The sequence below is a fragment of the Streptopelia decaocto genome (assembly GCF_964273445.1).
Source record: "Streptopelia decaocto genome assembly, chromosome: 1".
NCBI classification, from domain to species: Eukaryota; Metazoa; Chordata; class Aves; order Columbiformes; family Columbidae; genus Streptopelia; species Streptopelia decaocto.
In genome coordinates, this window is record NC_138663.1 from 33,858,160 (window position 1) to 33,864,159 (window position 6,000).

A 6,000-nucleotide genomic window follows, 5' to 3' on the forward strand; every position below is an offset into this window, starting at 1 on the left:
AGAGAAAGCTGAAGTGAACAAACTTGAAAACCCTTGCCTGGGGAAATGCCCTCTACTCTTCACAGTCAAGTCATAAAGAAAATATTGCAAAGGAATAACTTTTGGGACAAACTGGGTTACTTTGTCATGGGCAGTCAGAGAGGGCAAAGTGCTTTGCAAGTACTGTGTTTTGTGCCAGGCACCTTGGGACTACTCAGTGTAATGTTAGAACTTTTCAGGATGAAAGGATGAGGAAAGAATCAATTGTTTAATTTTTCTTAAATGCTGTTTGATTTGCAGAGCTTAGCATTTGTTCCTTTCAAGAGTTGTTTGAAGAGCAGTATAATAGTGATACTGCTTAGTTCTTATTCATCAGTGTGTACATGGATTTGCAAGAGCTTAATGAAGATGGATCTTATGACTAAACTTTTCACAGATGAAAAGTATGAAGAACATAGACAAATAATGACCTCAGTTAAAGAGGAAAACCAGAATTATACACATTTATTGGCTTTTTCCTTACCATTTCCCTCCTAGATTTATGTAGTAGTTTCTTCTGCTTTGAGGTGAGAAGTGTAATTTTTAAAGGAATTTTTGAACCACGTACATTATGTTGCAATGACGATTCTTTCCTTAAAGGTTAATAAAATGATCTAACTAATTGTACATATATTAAGAGCTGAAAATTCTGGAAAGTGAAACTTGAATACAGCACAAAAACTCATACTATTTACTTCCTAAGGTTTTTTTTTGGTGTCTCTGTTCGTGAGTGAAATGAGTATTTAACTAAAAGTCTTAAGCTTTGCACAGAAATGAAAACACAGGTGTCCTCTTTAATGCAAGGTAAACAGTTTTTTAGAAAGACTTAATTTCCTTTTAAATATCTACTAATCAAATATTAATTTCCCAAATTTGAAACTAATATTTACCATCATCAAAATATTCATCAATGAGTACCGAATTTCCAAGAACACAGATGTGCACATAAAGCCCTATTAAATGCAGTGGCATAAATGAAAATCATTTGACTTAAAAGGGGCAGAACCCAGTGGTAGGATAATTTCTGTGACACTCAACTTTTAACTATTTCTTTACTCCGTACGCTTCAATGTAAGACAGGACTGTGGTGCCTTCTTGTGTTGTCTATGCAAACAAGCAGAGAGATTCACATGGGTGCCCCTGCAATAGCAGTTACTTGTAAGATGTGTTTTCCAGCAATGTATTCAGGCATGAATTATCAACAGTAAGAAATAGTGTCCACCATTTCCCATGATAGTTTGCTTCAATATTTACACATCCTGCCCATAGTAACCACTGGGTGTTTTCACCTTGATTTGGTATGGTTCCTTTTTGAGCCATTGGCTCCAGTTATGTCTTTGATGCATGCATTTTACAGAGAGGCGTGGAAGAGGATGCTCTTCCAAGATGCTAAGAATTCAGGACGACCCTGACGAAAACCCATGTCAAAATCCATTATTATGCTTTTCTGCTGCATCAAGCCAACACATGACTCAGTAAGTCATCTCTGCTTAGGGATTTATATTCAAGATTGATTATGTTTGAACAGGAAAAAAAAAGCCCTTCTGCATGTAATAAGTAAAAAAGCTATTTCTGTTTTATGCTTAATTAAAAATTGATCTAGCTTTGCTTAGGACTAATAAACATTCATGAAACAGAGTCTTTCTGAAAAAGAGTGGAACATGCAATTTCAAGAAATTATTTTGATTCTGAAATTGCGTGTTTATCCTGGATATGTCTAACATGCATATAATTTGATTCAAGCTTCATGCAAGCCAGAATTAGAACAGCAGATTGCTTACTTTTAGGAAGAAATGTAATCCAGGGCTTTACTGCTTACATTATTTGTGTAATTAGAAAAAAAGCTATGGTTGATGTCACTGGTTTAATCTCTAACAAACTGGAGCATTTGACAACCTACTGACTTTGAAGTTCAGAAGATTGTAGGGAGTATTTTAAACGATCCACAACCAAAAGAATAATTAAATTGTCTTTTTACAGTGCTATCACAACATTACAACTGGAAATGAAAACACAGTTTCTTATTTATTTAATTTATTTGATTACTGGTTTGGAAAGTCAATATATTTATTGAAAGGTGAAGAAAAAGATATTTTTATTTATTGTGAGGATCGTGTCTAATATTTCCACATTAACAGTTCAACATTTGGATTCTCAGAGAAAATTCTGCTTGTTTCACTTCCAAATATGGTCTAGTGATAAGTTTTCTGTTATCAAAATACACACTTCAGCCTTTGTGTGCCCTATACCTGTAAATCAAATTTAATTTAAGTGATTTAATTCACTGATCATAAATAATGATTTAAATCAATGATCAGGAAAACTTAAGTAATTGTTTTTAACATTTTTTTTTGCACATTTACATTTCAATTAATGTTCTGGATGATAACATTGCAAATATGTCTCGTTTGAATCCTTACTTTCAGTTAAGTGTAACCTTTAAACTTGAAGATTCACCTTGACATACAAAAGATAAAATCTCTTGAAGTTGAACAACATTTAGAGTGTTACATGTATTTATAAATGTTTCTAAGTGATTTCAACATCAAAAAATGTAAATGATATGTTTCTTGATTACTGAGTAACTAATATATATCTTGGAAGTTGTGGCAAGCTGCATTTGATTGAAAATTAGAATCCACTTACACGCAAACCAGATTTCCTTTCTATTGAATTAGAAACCCTTTTTCACTTCTTTAATAAAAGCAATAAAAATATCAGGTGCTTAAATTGCCCTGTCATATGGAAGAAATACTGGCTGTGCTTAAAGCTTTAACTGAATCAGGAGATGACCAAGTCTTTTGAAGATGTAGAATTAATAGATCCTCTCCATCTCATTTTTATTTCTAAACTGGAAAAAGAATATAAGATTTATGACTTTCTTGACTTTTGGTTTTTCAGCCAAATAATCTGATTCACAGGGAAAAAGACAATCCCCTTAAAAAATGATTTAATTTTTAGTCACTTCCCATCCTAGACCATTAGCCAATATATTTTATCATTTTCAACTTTCTTTAAAATTCCTGCAAACTTGTACTACTTCAATGACTTTGACTGATGCATAGAAACTAGTGGTATAGCAGTGTTTTCCTTATGTGTTTTTAGGTATTTAATTCAGTACTTTGTATTTGAAATAGTGTCAAACACTTTCTTGATCTACCTCTTCACAAACTGCTATATAAAAAATCATTTTATGCAATTTTTTGGAGGTCATTCAACAGCTCAGCAGTATTCTCAGTAGAATGAATCCAGCCATCACCTAAAGTTTTTTTGGTAATGTGTAAAATATGAGAGCATCAATATAGAATAGCTAGCTATTATCTTCCAAGGAACACATGCAATTAATAGTCTTTCCAATACACATATTAAGAACACAAAGTTAAATTCATGATAATTATCAAGTTTCAATTAGGGCTATATTTTATGACAAGAGCTGAGAGGAAATCTGTGAATGTGTTTCAGAACAAAGAATTAGCAGTCAGTTCAATTCATTCACCTATGCCATCACTGTTTCCTAATAATTGCTTTCAACAGAATAATTCTAATGTAATTTCAGTTTTCTTGCATATTTTTTAACATTTACATTTGCCATGGAATGGAACACACGTTTCATTTTTTTTTTTTTTTTAAACTGAATTACACTGGAGCTTATTGAAAATTCTTTGTATGGGATCTTTTTTGGACATTTTTCTGTGTTGTAGAAACTCCCTTTGAATAATGAAAAAAGACTATGATAAACAAAAACTAGAAATGAAACCAAATATGAACTTGTTAAACAGAGAAAAGGAAATTGATGCTGGTTGGAAAAATGATAAATATTAGGGTTTTGTCCATTACTGTGATTCAGCTTCTTAATCATTTACATGGAAACATATCATTTTGATGAAGCTAGAGATGACATAAAAGATTAAAAGTATTTTGCCACTGATTCTGTACCAAGTTTAAAAAGCATCAGGAAATAGGGAATGGCTCTTTGATGCTATAAACATGCCTATTTATTAATTCATGAATTTTAGTTTTTATTGCATTTTAATAAGGCTCATCATTATTTTAAATTATTTTAAAACATATTTTTGAAATAGAAACTATAATTAACCTAAAACATATTTAAATAAAAGTAGAGGAACATTACAGTTCATTAGTAACACTGACAAAGTTAATATTAGGAATCTAACAAAATAATGGACAAGAAACTTGGGCCAGGCAGTGTAGATTTCATTCTAAGTAATGCAAGACTGAGGCATTTGGTAAGACGCATGAGGGCTCTTAAAAGTTCATCTCTTTGTATGTGATCTGTGAGGGACCATTATTAATTTCAAATTTTAGTCTAAAAATAGGGGTATGGATTTTGTAGATTGAATTATGGATTGAATTCAGTCGCTGCTAAAATACTACATATATTTATTTGACTAGAAACACTGATTTCTGCTTAAATCACATAAAGGTGATTTTTTTCTCCCAAAGGCCACCAGAGGATCATCTGTATATTTGGTATGCACAAAATATTGTAATACATGGAGAGAGCAAGGTGAAAAATCTCTTCTGAAAAACAAAGAAACAAGCAAGAAACAAAACCAAAACAACAAACTTTGTTCTTATGCCACTTTTCTATGAAGATAAAATATTCTGGGGAAGGAGCCTTTATTATAACCTCTCCCCTACTTCCAAAAGAGGTGAAAATTGCAAGAAGAGAATGAGGAGCCCCTTAATGTATGGCATCTTATCACCCACTCACCTGTTAGCTGGTTTTACAGAGACAGTGGTGTTCCCCCATTACCTATTTGGCTGTACATTCCTGCTGCTTCCCTCCAGCCCTCTGAAAGCTGAGTTAGCTTCCCAAACCATCAGCAAACTAAACCAGGGGAAAAAAAAACTTCACTGCTTCCAAAGGCTGCTGTTTCAGTGAGCTGAATTGAATTACTGGGGAGTCAGAAAAGTACCAGTGCACCAGGAATATAAGATGGAGAGGTACAAAGTAAAAGCAGGCTGTGAGATTGGCTTGAATATCATAAAACTCTATTCTTTGAGCCCTGAAGTGGAACCTGCAGCAAGGGACATGTGCTCTAGAGTGTGGACAAGTGCCTCATCAGCACTTCCTTCAAAGTTATTAATAGTTACAGAGGGAAACCAGTGTTTGCATGGCAGACGATATTTATTACTTGTTCTCAGTCCTTCTTTCCTTTCTAACTTATGCAGCCATTCATAGCCCAGAAATAGGCTGGTGGTGGACTGGAAATAGTAAAGCTGAAATATGTTAGAAGACAGGAACCAGTCTTTGGGGTGTTGTGGCCAGGTGTCTCTTTGTACATGTGCATATTGGGGAAAGGGAATTCAGACCAAGATATCTACAGCACTAAGACTCAGAGGCAGACAGGTTGTGTTGATTCAGGCTGGGCTTAGCTGCATCAGGAGAAACACTTCATGGCAGCTTTCTTTTTGAGTTAGCACATATTCAGCCGTATGGAAAAAATACAGATGATGCAAGGATATTATTGTCAGGGAATTCGAAAGTGAGATTGCACAAAGCAGTACTTCAAAGGCAGTACAAGAAAATTTGACAGTAGATATACACAGCTTGACTTCTTGCCCCCTCTGCATCAGCAGCGTCTCTGTAAATAATTTCCTGAGTAGAAACCTTGGCATTCTTTTGTGTTATTTATTATGCAATGTGGAGTTCATGAACCACTGGAGAGAATGAGTTTGCTGCTGCATCAGAGGGACTTGACTGAACATAAAGCAGGAAGACGGTACAGTTCAACAGGTTTCTCGTGGAGAAATATCAGCACTACATTCACAGTTCCACTGAATGTGTGATTAAAGTGCTATTTGCAACTGGGCAATAATAGATTATACATAAAAAAAAAGCAAGCGGGTTTTGGCTGGCTAAAGGTATATGCTGGCTGCAGAATGAGTTGCAGTAGCTCTATATGAAGAGAATGAAAGTATTAAGAAGATTCTGTTAGCTGTTTCTGAAGAAATGTT